Source organism: Daphnia magna, linkage group LG8 (assembly GCF_020631705.1).
Source record: "Daphnia magna isolate NIES linkage group LG8, ASM2063170v1.1, whole genome shotgun sequence".
Lineage (NCBI taxonomy): Eukaryota > Metazoa > Arthropoda > Branchiopoda > Diplostraca > Daphniidae > Daphnia > Daphnia magna.
The window spans coordinates 8015414-8029325 of NC_059189.1; the positions used below are offsets into that span (position 1 = coordinate 8015414).

Sequence of the window (13912 nt, forward strand, 5' to 3'; positions counted from 1 at the left end):
ATTCTTTTTGTTCTTTTATTTCAAAGCAGAAACATACCGTATACAGCGATCGGCCCCGATTAGCCATAATCGGGTTAACCGCCCCAGCCCGTGAAAAGGCAATCGGGACTGAATAAGGGTGCCATTTTGTCAGCCGGGGCGGAATGGGGCGAAAATCGAGGTTAACCCGCTTGCCCTGACGTCATTTGAAAAAATGGCGCCTGAATTCAAACTACGAAATCCCAAAGGCAATGAGCTGCGAAACCGACTAATTTCGCCTAAGGGCAGTCTAAACTACGAACCGTTTTTGCAAAAACTCTTATTGAAAATGCTATTGAATTTTGCATTTAATTGAATGAAATCATTAGAAGAAATGGAGTACATGGCAAGATATTTATATTCAGTTAATTTTCACATTTAAAAAACGTACGTCTAGGCGACGAAAATCAAATTATGAAAAAGAAAAGGTCCCGAGCTTTTCCTGATTAACATGTGACAAATGTGAATTACATTCCGATTAACACAAATTCGAAAACGAAAAAAAAAATAATGGTTCTTTATTTCGTTAATAAATTTTGTTTTAAATCTATGTTTCTATCTGTTTGAATTAACTCACAAATCACGACTTTTAGGTTGCTATGGTGGGATAATAAATAATCTTATGAATAATGAAGAATTTGTAAATTTAACACAAATGGCCAGAGTCATAGAATAAGATTTTCTATTTATGTACGTCAAATTTTTTCATTCTTTGACCGCTATGACTCTGAAATCTGAATCTGAATTGGCATTCAACGTTTCGCCTGGTTTGGAGGAACTTCTCTGCAACGATGTTTTGCAGTTTAGTACATGTTGCGAAAAGGTCTAAATCGTCTAAACCGCGAAACAAAGATCTTGGTTCCGCATTGAGTTTCGCGTTTCGCTTTCGCGTTTTAAGGTACGTTCACACGACAGTCTTACGTACAGTCTTACGTAATACGTATTGCGTTTTTGCGTTACAAATTGCGTTTGTCGAAACGGCTAAGTGTTCACACACAACGCTCTACGTAGTACGTAATTCATTAACTCAAAACGGAGTGAAAACGAAGTCAAAACGTAACTACGTTAAAATGAGATTGATCTCATTTTTACATAAGATTTTTGAACGTTTTACGCCCTACGTAGTCAAAATCTAATACGCTTGTCTTCATTCTTTTTTTTTTTTTAGTATTATTGCTGTTTATAGTCTGTTCTTATACCTTAAATCTCGCCACTGTTTACTTCTGTTAACTCAATTTTCAAATTCTGCTATTCTATAGGGCTCTTCGGGGTTGTGTTTTCTTTCCAAAAAACTTGGCAACGCAGCAGCCAATGTCACAGCGCGATTGCTTGACGTTTAAGTAGATAGTCTAGAAATGTTACCATGTCATCTTCTTTTTCTTCTTATGCAAATGGTCTTCAGCCAGCTGAAAGACATGCATATTTAGAGAAATTGAAACTAATAAGTTGTGCACACTGCCCTTACGAAATTCCAAAAGAACTATGGAAACAGGGCAACGAGTGCAACAAATTTGTTCCTAAAATAACCTCATCTGATATTTTTATTTACCTAATTGAGACGAAATGTAAAGAAATTACAGGCGAAACCGTCCAGGCCTTCAAGGGTCTCGCTTATGAATCAAAACAGGCAGTGAGAGATGGCTGGATAAAAAGCTTTAATTGTTTAGTGTTACATTCTGGTGTCGTGTTGGTAAAGGCAAAGGTAATGAAAATTAACAGCGTTATACATTGTATTGTTGTTACTCGATTGATTCATTATTACTTTTATCAACAAGTTTACAATTTATCACCAAGTTTCTCACGCATGCCGTCCAAAAAACATGTTGGAACCCAATCTATGTGATTGGATGGATAATAAGGTAACGCTGGTTTTCCTTTACACAAATAATTAATATTTAAGATTATCTTAAGAATTCAAACAGTATCTTACGTTATCTTACCTGTTACAAAATGAATTGAACACACACGAACGTTTTCTATTTTGGTGTTACACCTCAACTTCCTTAATTTCAATTTACCTAACCATTGTTGGCGTCGTAAACTATCTTTAGGTAACGCAAATAGCTTTACACATCCACTATTTGTATTTTTACACTTATCAACACAACAAACTCGACGAGTAACCATTGTTGTTTAACTGTAGAAAGTCTTGGAAGTCAAACGGAGACGCTTTTACGCTGTGACATTGGCTGCTGCGTTGCCAAGTTTTTTGGAAAGAAAACACAACCCCGAAGAGCCCTATTCTATTCTTTGATGTTGATATTATTAACAAGGACTCAAATTGACAAACACTACATCTATGAGTAGAAAGGGAAAGTTTGAATTAACGTTAAAAACCAACTTACGTAAGTGCAGAGTGCTGTATGTGAACAGACTACGAAGATTTTAACGTAAATTTTGGTTCGTAAAAAACGTAATGAAATTTACGTAGGAAAAACGTAAACGAAGAACGTAATACGTTGTACGCAATACGCAGAAAAGAGCTGCCGTGTGAACGATACTTTAGGGACGCCCCTTAACCATTAAGTAGGCCCATGGACTACTCTAACTTAAGGATGGCATTCTTTCCCTATAGACCAGTTTCGGATGCTGCGTTGCAAAATTTAAAAAAATCCAGGGGGGTTTCGATTGCAGGGGGAGATAGGAAAAAAGGGGGTTTTTGATTTATTTACCCTAGTAATACTTTTCCAATTCAGGAAATGTTCTAGAATACTACACTTTAAGACATTCTGCGTATTCTCTAGTCTTTATAAATAATTAATCATCCCTAGTTTATCCATTATCCCCATATCCACATTTGAATCACCCATTTTTACATATTTTCTTGACACTAGAAACGCAAAAAATACTAAACAGCATCCCTAGCCTTTTACTTGAATTAATTTTCATGGATAAACTAGGGATGATTAATTATTTATAAAGACTGGAGAAGACGCAGAATGTCTTAAAGTGTAGTATTCTAGAACATTTCCTGAATTGGAAAAGTTTTACTACCTAGCCTTTCACTTGAATTAATTTTCATGGATAAACTAGGGATGATCAATTATTTATAAAGACTGGAGAAGACGCAGAATGTCTTAAAGTGTAGTATTCTAGAACATTTCCTGAATTGGAAAAGTATTACTAGGATAAATAAATCAAAAACCCCCTTTTTTCCTATCTCCCCCTGCAATCGAAACCCCCTTGGATTTTTTTAAATTTTGCAACGCAGCATCCGAAACTGGTCCATTGCTTTTTAAAGCTGCATTTAAAGATGTTTTTTTATTTTTTTCATGAAAATAGCCCACCCGACACCCTTTAACAAGGCGAGATGGAGCAGTAAAACATCCTGCGTTGCGCGTTTTTCTACAAATACCAAAATCTCATTTGTGTCCAAGTTGGTCTGCTACGGCTGCAGCGGGCTATGGAGAAACCACCTTCTTCACGTTAAAAATTAAGTTTTCATAACTAGAATTTAGATTTCCTCCTTTTCTTCCTAGCATTGGTTACCCTATTCATCTTTTCATTTCCCATTTTTTTTTCTAGCCCCAGTTCTATCTACTTTATTTTTATTTTATTTTTGTTTGTAACTTTGCTGCCAGAAATTCGTCTGCTACAAGGGGATGAAAAACAAACCATTCACAAACAATAGCTAAATAAAAATAAACCAGATAGAACTAGGGCTAGAAAAGAAATTGGGAAATGAAAAAATGAATAGGGTACCCACTGCTAGGAAGATAAGGGGGAAAATCTTAATTATATTTATGAAAACTTATTTTTTAACATGAAGAAGTTGGTTTCTCCATAAGACGCTGCAGCCGCAGCAGACCAACTTCAACACAATGAGATTTTTGCATTTGTGGAGAACGTGCAACGTAGGATATTTTACTGCTCTATAGCAACTCCATCTCGTTCAGGGGCCTGAACGCTGTCAGGCAAAACATGACGACAACTCCTGTTAGGGTTCAGGTCCCTGGCCTCAATTTGCAGCAAGAGATAGGCAGCTCAATTCGCTATACTAGCGCAACTTGCCTTACGCATTCAGTTGCAACTCCATCTCGTTCAGGGACCTGAACCCTGTCAGGCAAAAACATAAAACCCCCGAGCCGTTATTTTTTTGTTTTGTGTTTGTAATTATTTATGTTTATTGTTTATTTTTCTTTCTGTTTCCTTTCCGTAATACAATGCCTTTTAACTTTATAATTTTTTTTTCATTTATTAGAATATTACTTAATTAAACAACGGTATAATTTCATTAAAATTACTGTAATAATTGTGAATTTCCACTCATGGGCATTCGGGTAGTGGAACCGGTTCCAAAACCCGATATCATTACTGTGTACCCTATTTGACTTGTTTTTTGCAATACATCATAGTTTTATTTATTTTCCTTCACTTGCACACCCATTTTAAGTTAAGGCTGGGCCACATCTTTTAAAGTGGGTATTTTAAACGAAAGAAAACCGCTTGATAAGCACCTACCCGAGTAATGACCCATCAGCTATTTTTCAGGTAGGTAGGTCGGTGCGGTTTAACGTGTCTCGGGTAATCCCTCTATCCCAGAACACAAAATTAAAATAGCTTTATAGGTAACAATTTTAGGTCTAAATAAACAAATTTTACAGAAATGGATAGCCGATGATGGGGGCTATCCACTTCCGTAAAATTTTTACTTAAAAAATACCTAACCGAGTAGTAAACCGATTGGATATTTTTGTCGGTGTGGTTTGACGGATCGTGAACTAAATGAATTATAATCGGAAAACCATAAGCTCTATATTTGAAAAATATTACAGGAATGGATAGCTCTTGATTAGATCAATCCATTTGTGCAAAATTATCGCATTAAAAATTTTTACTAGGGTAGTAAACCGATTTACAATTTTTTCCTTTGGTTGGTACGGTTTCACGGGTATCGGGTAACCCCCACCTCCCTGATACATGTAAAACTTCAATAATTTTTTGCGGAAAAACTATAAGTCCAAATTAAATAAATTTTACAGATATCGATAGCCCTCATCAAAAGCTACCCATTTCTGTAAAATTATGATAAAATATTCATCAACAAAAAACTCGAGACAAGACGTTTTTTTATAGTTTTTGCGCTCTATGGATATACTCGACCCTATTGACAAAAGTAAAAAATATAATTCTTTTTAAATTTTTTTTTCTATGAATATTTTTTCAAAATTTTTAATAGAAATAGATAGATCTTGATGAGGAATATTGACATCTGTAAATATTATTTAATTTGGACTTATAGTTTTTCCGCAAACAATTATTTAAGTTTTACATAAATCAGGGAGTTGGGGGTTACCCGATACCCGTAAAACCACACCAACCTTTACAAAAAATTGTAAACCGGTTTACTACCTTAGTAAAAATTTTTTAATGCGATAATTTTGAACAAATGGATTGATCTTATCAAGAGCTACCCATTCCTGCAACTTTTTTCAAATATAGAGCTTATAGTTTACTGATTATAATTCATTTAGTTTCACGATCCGTTAAACCACACTGACAAAAATATCCAATCGGTTTACTACTCGGTTAGGTATTTTTTAAGTAAAAATTTTACGGAAGTGGATAGCCCCCATCATCGGCTATCCATTTCTGTAAAATTTGTTTATTTAGACCTAAAATTGTTACCTATAAAGCTATTTTAATTTTGTGTACTGGGATAGAGGGATTACCCGAGACACGTTAAACCGCACCGACCTACCTACCTGAAAAATAGCTGATGGGTCATTACTCGGGTAGGTGCTTATCAAGCGGTTTTCTTTCGTTTAAAATACCCACTTTAAAAGATGTGGCCCAGCCTTAACTTAAAATGGGTGTGCAAGTGAAGGAAAATAAATAAAACTATGATGTATTGCAAAAAACAAGTCAAATAGGGTACACAGTAATGATATCGCGTTTTGAAACCGGTTCCACTACCCGAATGCCCATGAGTGGAAATTCACAATTATTACGGTAATTTTAATGAAATTATACCGTTGCTTAATTAAGTAATATTCTAATAAATGAAAAAAAAATTATAAAGTTAAAAGGCATTGTATTACGGAAAGGAAAAAAAAAGAAAAATAAACAATAAACATAAATAATAACAAAACAAAACAAAAAATAACGGCTCGGGGGTTTTATGTTTTTGCCTGACAGGGTTCAGGTCCCTGAACGAGATGGAGTTGCAACTGAATGCGTAAGGCAAGTTGCGCTAGTATAGCGAATTGAGCTGCCCATCTCTTGCTGCAAATTGAGGCCAGGGACCTGAACCCTAACAGGAGTTGTCGTCATGTTTTGCCTGACAGCGTCCAGGCCCCTGAACGAGATGGAGTTGCTCTATAGACCAGTTTCGGATGCTGCGTTGCAAAATTTAAAAAAATCCAGGGGGGTTTCGATTGCAGGGGGAGATAGGAAAAAAGGGGGTTTTTGATTTATTTACCCTAGTAATACTTTTCCAATTCAGGAAATGTTCTAGAATACTACACTTTAAGACATTCTGCGTCTTCTCCAGTCTTTATAAATAATTAATCATCCCTAGTTTATCCATGAAAATTAATTCAAGTAAAAGGCTAGGTAGTAATACTTTTCCAATTCAGGAAATGTTCTAGAATACTACACTTTAAGACATTCTGCGTCTTCTCCAGTCTTTATAAATAATTAATCATCCCTAGTTTATCCATGAAAATTAATTCAAGTAAAAGACTAGGTAGTAAAACTTTTCCAATTCAGGAAATTTTCTAGAATACTACACTTTAAGACATTCTGCGTCTTCTCCAGTCTTCATAAATAATTAATCATCCCTAGTTTATCCATGAAAATTAATTCAAGTAAAAGGCTAGGGATGCTGTTTAGTATTTTTTGCGTTTCTAGTGTCAAGAAAATATGTAAACATGGGTGATTCAAATGTGGATATGGGGATAATGGATAAACTAGGGATGATTAATTATTTATAAAGACTGGAGAAGACGCAGAATGTCTTAAAGTGTAGTATTCTAGAACATTTCCTGAATTGGAAAAGTATTACTAGGGTAAATAAATCAAAAACCCCCTTTTTTCCTATCTCCCCCTGCAATTGAAACCCCCCTGGATTTTTTTAAATTTTGCAACGCAGCATCCGAAACTGGTCTATTGTAACCATCTATTTTTTTCTTTATAAAACGAATCATTTAAGAAGATATTGCGATTTTAATTTTGGTAGGAGGGAGAATTGGGCGGGCCGCCGGTGCCATCTATCAACCAAAAATCGCAAGTTCTTGCTGATTGACAACTGAACTCGAAATTGTCGGGTGCCATCTATCAACTAAAATCGCATGATCTTGCTGATTGACAACTGAACTTGAAATTGTAGAAAGAAAACAAGCAATGAGTTAGGATTTTTGGCTCCTAGATGGCACTGTTGGCCCGCCCAATTTCCCTATTTTCTGATAGAAAATATTTAATATCTCTTTAAGGGTTAATTTTCAATATAGGGACATTTGGTAAGTCAATAATTATTTTTAAAAATTAAATTAAATAAAAAATTAAAAAAATTACATGGGTTACATAGGAAATGTCGAAGAGTCCCGTCCTTAAGTTAGAGTAGTCCATGGTAGGCCTTGCTATTGCACAGTTTGTGTTTGTTTTGGTCATTGCTTACGTTTACGTTCCCTATTTACGTTCCTTATGCCTGAATCATCCGGGGCGTTTTTAGAATTCCAGGAAAAGTGATAATAGTTTAAATGAAAACAGATTTTCATTATGCGAGATGGCAAGTATTTCGAATATATACTTTTAAATGGCGTTTTAATGCTTTTGAATATCAAATCAAATTTTTGTTTTGCCATAAAACTTGCCAGAGCTTCATATGGGCCAACGGGCGCCTGTAGGATTGATTAGACACAGCGTTGCTAAACCCATAGGGGATTACATGCACTGCTAATTAGTACTACCAAAGGCATGTAAAGATTTATTTCATGATTTTTATGTAAAAGCTGTTCAGTTTTCATACACTGATTTGCAGACTTGTTTGTGTCTGTGCTCACATATGTGCAAAGTGGAGACTCTTCATTATTCTATTAAAATGAATGTTAAATTGATTTGTGTTTTTGTCGAACATAGACTTGGAAAGAAAGTGTACACAAATCCAGTTTTCAAAATATTTGTATTCCTCACAAGGCAAAACTTTCAGCTCATCTACTTTTTGATTAGTTTAAAATTGGTATTTCTAAATCATGTTCCTGTATAGTTCATTTTATAAATCTAGAAGTTATAGTGGTTGTAATTACATGGGCTACAGCCCACAACACTACTTCCATTTCAGCCGTGCAACATGCAGGACAGGATACATTCTAAAAGTGAACTTTCATGTGGTGGATGGTCTTCATTTTTTATGGTTGGTACTCTCCATGCACACATAACAAATCCATCAAATATACCATTGAAGATGCAAATTTAGAGAATGAAACGTTATTCGTTAACTACAAATACCTAAATTATGGTTGGCCGTCAGAATGCTATACATGCGAACTACTCTGTGGGAAGCATGTGTCCGATCCATATTTCCTTAAAACTCCTTTATCTGGATGTGCTGGTATTTTCCATTCATTCGCAATTACAGCTACCGCGTTTGCGATGTTGAGAAGCTTCCGTAGTGATGTAAAAAATTTAAGTAATATTCCGCATTGTAGCAAGTGATGTTGTCTTTTACAACTATTGAAGAGTTCACAAGCTGGTTTTGCCACACCTATTCCTAGGTGTCAGCTTGAATAGAAGTCTGGTCAACCAGATTGAGTCAACACTTTAGTTAGGTCTAAAAAAAGCATAGATGCCTGGCTATATTTGAATCTTTCTGTTTAGTTCTCAGGCATAAAATCTGGAGCCACAACTTTTCGAGGGAAAGCTGGTCTTAAAACTTAAAAGGCCTCTAGTCATTAATTAATCACGTGGCCTTTCGACTTCACGGGAAATGTTGGAATAATTTATCAACAAGGAGTGTTAGGTATATACTCAACATTTGAGCCTGACTGAAAGTTTCGTCAGTGCGTGGCTCTGTATTACATTCTGTTCTCCGCATAATAGCCACTGTAAAAGCTTTAGCACCATTTCGTTGTTTCGAGCTCGTCATAGAAATAATGGCGGAAATAGCTGTTGGTATAGTATGAAGAAGAAGACCTGGATTATACGATGACCGTAAATACTGCGATGTAGGTGGAAATGCATAGTTTCGCCTGCGAATTTTGACGTTTTTACGACTGTTACCGTGCAGCAGCCGGCAGTAGCGATACTTGCACGGTGATTATTTTCTGCAGCCATTTTCGTCATATGAAGCTTTCGTCGGAGAGCCTTACATAGTTTTAGAAACGGTTCTAAACTGGTCTTCTGGGCGGGGTTGCTTTGTTTTTCAAAGTTTTCTACAGTACCACCTTTTGTTAATGAGCACGTTAAAAAGGTGATGTGTATCACTAATTTTACTTGAATCCGAATCTCGCAGTTCTACTGAAAATTAAATTTGGGCGGCAATCTTGTAAGTAACAGGAAGCTTTTTTGTTTGTTTGTTTTTTGTTGATTTTTTGCCCATCCTTTGACAGTTTTTTCAAATGTCTTTTCCTAGAGAATTTAAATTCTTGACGTCTGACTATCATTACGAAGCATCTGGCCTGCATTCTTAAAACCAAAGCAGTGGATCTATTTTCGTCGACAGAAAAGAAATTCCCTAATTAGTGCTGTTTTCTCAGTTTCTTTTTCCATAGGTACTCCCTAAGCAAGTGAGTCACCTTAGCTTAAACCCCGCACCAGCTGAACATTTTCCGAAATGGTATTGTCTATAGAAGTCATTGTTAATTGCGTTTCTGTGTCGTGGAATTTTAATTCTCGGGATCTTCTATTGACAGTTTGAACCTTAATCGCATTTACTTATTTTTTGTTTCTTAATTAATTTATTGAGTTTCATTTTGGTTTTGTTTTTGTTTCTTACAGTTGATCTCATTCTTCTTTTCATACAATGTACTAAAGGGAATTTGTGAAGTCTGAATTTTGTTAGGTGTTCCCGGATAGTATATTCGACAGTTAATTAGCCATGTTTTGGCTGCTATACTCCGGCTCAAGCACAATCTTTGCGGTAAGCGTCAACAACTTTCGGAGAGATTCTCTTCAAATTTAAATTCGAGCTTGGCCAATCAAGTTCGCAAATTCATCCACTTAGGTCTTCAAACATATGCCAAGTAGTCCACAACGAATAATAGCCCGTGTAGAGCATTCATGATATCTAAACCCTCTTAGAATCAGATGTATTGCCTGCAGGAGTTGTTTCTTATGCTGCTATTCCTCTATTGACATTGGAACATTCCCGACAGGAATTAAAATGAACGTGAATATTCCATCTCGGATTTGTTGCACTCATTTAGTATTAGTACTGTGACGCGTTATCGGCTGGAAATGCGCTCCTGCGAGATACCTTTTAAGGGCCACGATCAAGAGCGAGGTTTGTCAACCAAAATCACCTTACTCTTTAGAGAGCCACAAATGCACACCTCATTAGTAAATAAAGATTTGTTTTTTACGTTTGCCTTTAACACTATCAATTGAAGTGACAGCTTGCCTGAAATTGTGCGGGAAAAATAAAGCAGCCCTATAATCTTGGTGACCAGTTGAAAAGCTGTAACACTTAACTACGCTCTTGGCATCTAGAGCTTTACAAGGAGTGCCTATAGGATAGGTAAGTTGAAAAAATGGATTTAAAGGGCCATAAAAATCACAGCTCAATTTCATTGGCTGGTGGGCTAGTTAAAGGAGAACGCCTTAGTCACCCAAGAGCATGTTAACGCATTGCTTGTATTTATTAGGACTTGTACTATGACGTCATTTAAGTACAATAACAATAACCCGAAACGATAAAGGGAAGAAAAGCCAATTATGTGATGACACGTTTTTTATTTAAGACTTCATTGTATGGAGGGAAAAGATTGCACACGATGGTATACTAATGGCCTCGAATATTCCGTCAGTGATAAGAGGCGATTTGAACATATCCCTGTCTGAGGTTGGCGGTCATCGTAAATCCTTTCACCAGTTCCGAAATCGTAACCAATAGTTATTGCAACTGATGAGACGGGAACACAGGAACCGAAAAACCAAGCGAAGGGGAAAGAGTTGACTCTTAGCTTGACCCACTTCCATTTGTTTTTCTTTCTTTGCGCCACCTTCAACATGTAAACAAAATAGAGGAAAAGCAAAGAAGAGAAGAGGACAGCACCGAAGTAATGGCTTGATAGGCGAGGATGTGCCAAAACCAAATATGAGCCTAGCGGAAAGAAGCCAAATGGTAGACATAAGACATACATCGTTGTATAATGACATCATTGCATTATTTTATTTCTTACGTCTGTTTGCAGCCATGTAGGTATTACTGTAAATACAGTTTTCCTTTCCTTGAAGCTTCCCAATTTTGCATGTGGCCTCGGAAGCACCTCGGGGCAGTTCACTAACGTTTTTAAAGAGAAGCCCTATGGCCTCATTTTGCTATTTCTAAAAAAGTCTAAAATCAACCGAATTCGCACGTGGTCCTCGTAACGTGGACGCAGATCATATAAATGCGGTACTTTTTGGGCAGAACGTACCATTTGGTGCGACATTGACCCACTTTGCAGTCGGTTTTGCAACTTGTCAGAACATTCCTTCCTGGCTGTTTATGTGGTGCCTGTGTTATGTTCTGCAACATATTACCTCGATGAGGTTGTCAAGATCAAGTTTCTTTATTTCTACAACAACATTGATTTTCCTTGAGCATGAGTCTTCCTGGACTGCTATATGGTTGTAAAGCTACATAAATTATTGGTAGGGTTTTTCGCATGGTTTATCAGTAAAAAAGCATCATTTCCATCTGTCTTATCAAATCGATTATATATGGCTTTCTTTTTTTGAGACTGTGTGTCAAGGTGCGTAATTTTACGATACACCCCTCTCGTTTAATTCAGAAAATCTTTTTCACTTTTTTTTTTCATCTTTTTTTTTTTTTTTTATTTATTTATTTATTTATTTATTTATTTATTTATGTATTACTTTTTCTTTCTTTTTTCATTGAAATCTCGTATGTAGGATCTAACGGTAAGATGTATACTTTGGCTGCGTTATCTTCCTCAGAAACGTGTTGAACACCTGGGTTTCCCGAAACGATCCAAAATCGGTTTGACCAACAAGTTTTTATGGCCTTTTGAGAAAAGGACTGTCACTGATCACCGCAACCCGTATGTAAAAATAATCGAGCGACATGAGTAAATTTCTTATTAAAAACACTCTTTAGCTCGTTTTTTGTTAAAGCTCCATACACCGCATGGTGCAGCGAATATTTTACGCGATTCAAAAGTTATGAGTCTGCATAAGCACAGTTGCGAAGTTCAAACATCAATTCGCGTACTGGAAACGCAATGTTTGTGGATACAGCGAAAGAGGAAGGCGCATCCGTGGGTATTTCGGCATTGACCTACTAATTGAAGCGCTCCTCCTTACAGTAAATTTTCGCCACTATCTTTTTTCCTTCTGGTGCGCAACATTCTATTTCTTTCTTGTTACAATCCTCTGCGGTATGACGATTACAAAACATTGGCTTGTGTTTGTTTACATGTTCTTAATAGCATAATTGATTGGTCTTTCATCCCAAGGCCGTAATGTAAAACACAGCTATAACATCGGGTGCGCTTCTTTTTCCACATAAGATCATGAACGATTTTCAGATTCAGCAAAGCTAAATGATGGCGTTTTTAAGGCTTCGTTAAACAAGTACAAGAAAGAGATGGTTCAAAACTGATACGAATGGACAGGATGAAAATGAAAGCACGATGGGTTAAGATGGATACGGTAAGGTACCAGATGAAGACAGTGCGTTTAATTTAATGTTGAAGAAGTGGTTCCTGCTGACCTCAATTGAGATAGAGGAATTAAAAATCTCACTCGCCAAAAAAGGCAGAAATGCCGCCGACGTCCTGACTAATCGACGCAATATGGGCCGATCCTTACATTTATTCAAGGCCTCCTTCTCGAGACAGTTAACCTTGGAAGTAGAGGTCGCATGGGAGTTTACAGAATCAGCAAAACAATAGTTTCACGCTTTTCATCGCGATAACCTTGCTGCTGAAACCTCAATGGACATGCATCGTCATTTATTAAACGTGTTCAACTCACAAATGTTTGAAATGAAATATTTCAAATCCATTGTCAAATGTTCACACGTCAATTAACATTGCGGGAGCGCGCTCTAAAAATATGCATCCTTTTGTTTCGCGTGACTGAAAATTTTGCAAGCTAAACTGTTGTATTTCCGTATTACTAGCTGCGTAAGTGGTCGTGTCCCACAAGGCTAATGTGCTTTATTTTTGGTGGATGTCCGTCTTCCTGTCCGTTGCGGTGGTCTCCCATTTAGGGATCCCAAATCAATGCTTTCAATCTCCTTATCCTCTTAAATCCTCCTTTAAAAAAAAACAAAAAAAACAAAAAAAAAAACGGAAAAATCATGTTTTTACTACTCACCCACTGAAAGGTCTAATCGCGAAAAGTCTTCGCGTATGCACACATAAAAGCGCTGAAATTGTTTTTCGTGGTTTTGATATCTCTTGTTTTCTATACATGGTGCGGTACCGGAAGTAAGTCGACTCTTGTGCTAGGCTAGCCAAAAAAAGTGAGGTGGGTCTCAAGCCCAGTCAATGAAATGTTCCCTCGCCAAGTCACTATCAAGGTCGGATACTATTTTCAAGCAAGAAAAAACACATGCACAGTGTGGGACATGAGTCAGCGCATCGCCAGATTTCTCCTAGACTTGTGTATACGACACGGATGGCCGGTGCGTCATTTAAAACATCCAACATGGTTAATAAGGCATTTGGTTGCAGTGAAAGGTTGATGGCATCTGCGATACAGTGAAGGCGTCCTGCAAAAAAAAAAT

At 36.7% G+C, this 13912-nt stretch overlaps 2 long non-coding RNA genes across 3 annotated transcripts; one reads left to right on the plus strand and one right to left on the minus strand.

Moving 5' to 3' along the window:
* Nucleotides 1-1730: 1730 nt before the first annotated feature.
* Nucleotides 1731-2255, minus strand: LOC123475319. Its single transcript, XR_006650362.1, has 2 exons — nt 1959-2255; nt 1731-1892 (listed from the first exon to the last, which is right to left on the minus strand). It is a non-coding gene; the product is annotated as an uncharacterized LOC123475319 (long non-coding RNA).
* Nucleotides 2256-7567: 5312 nt separating this feature from the next.
* LOC116928502 lies at nt 7568-12835 on the plus strand. 2 transcript variants are annotated; one of them, XR_006650284.1, is made up of 4 exons: nt 7568-10096; nt 10181-11811; nt 12073-12221; nt 12278-12835. It is a non-coding gene; the product is annotated as an uncharacterized LOC116928502 (long non-coding RNA). The 2 variants fall into 2 exon arrangements; XR_006650283.1 differs by having other exon boundaries at nt 7568-9502; nt 9590-11811; nt 12278-12828.
* Nucleotides 12836-13912: the final 1077 nt, after the last annotated feature.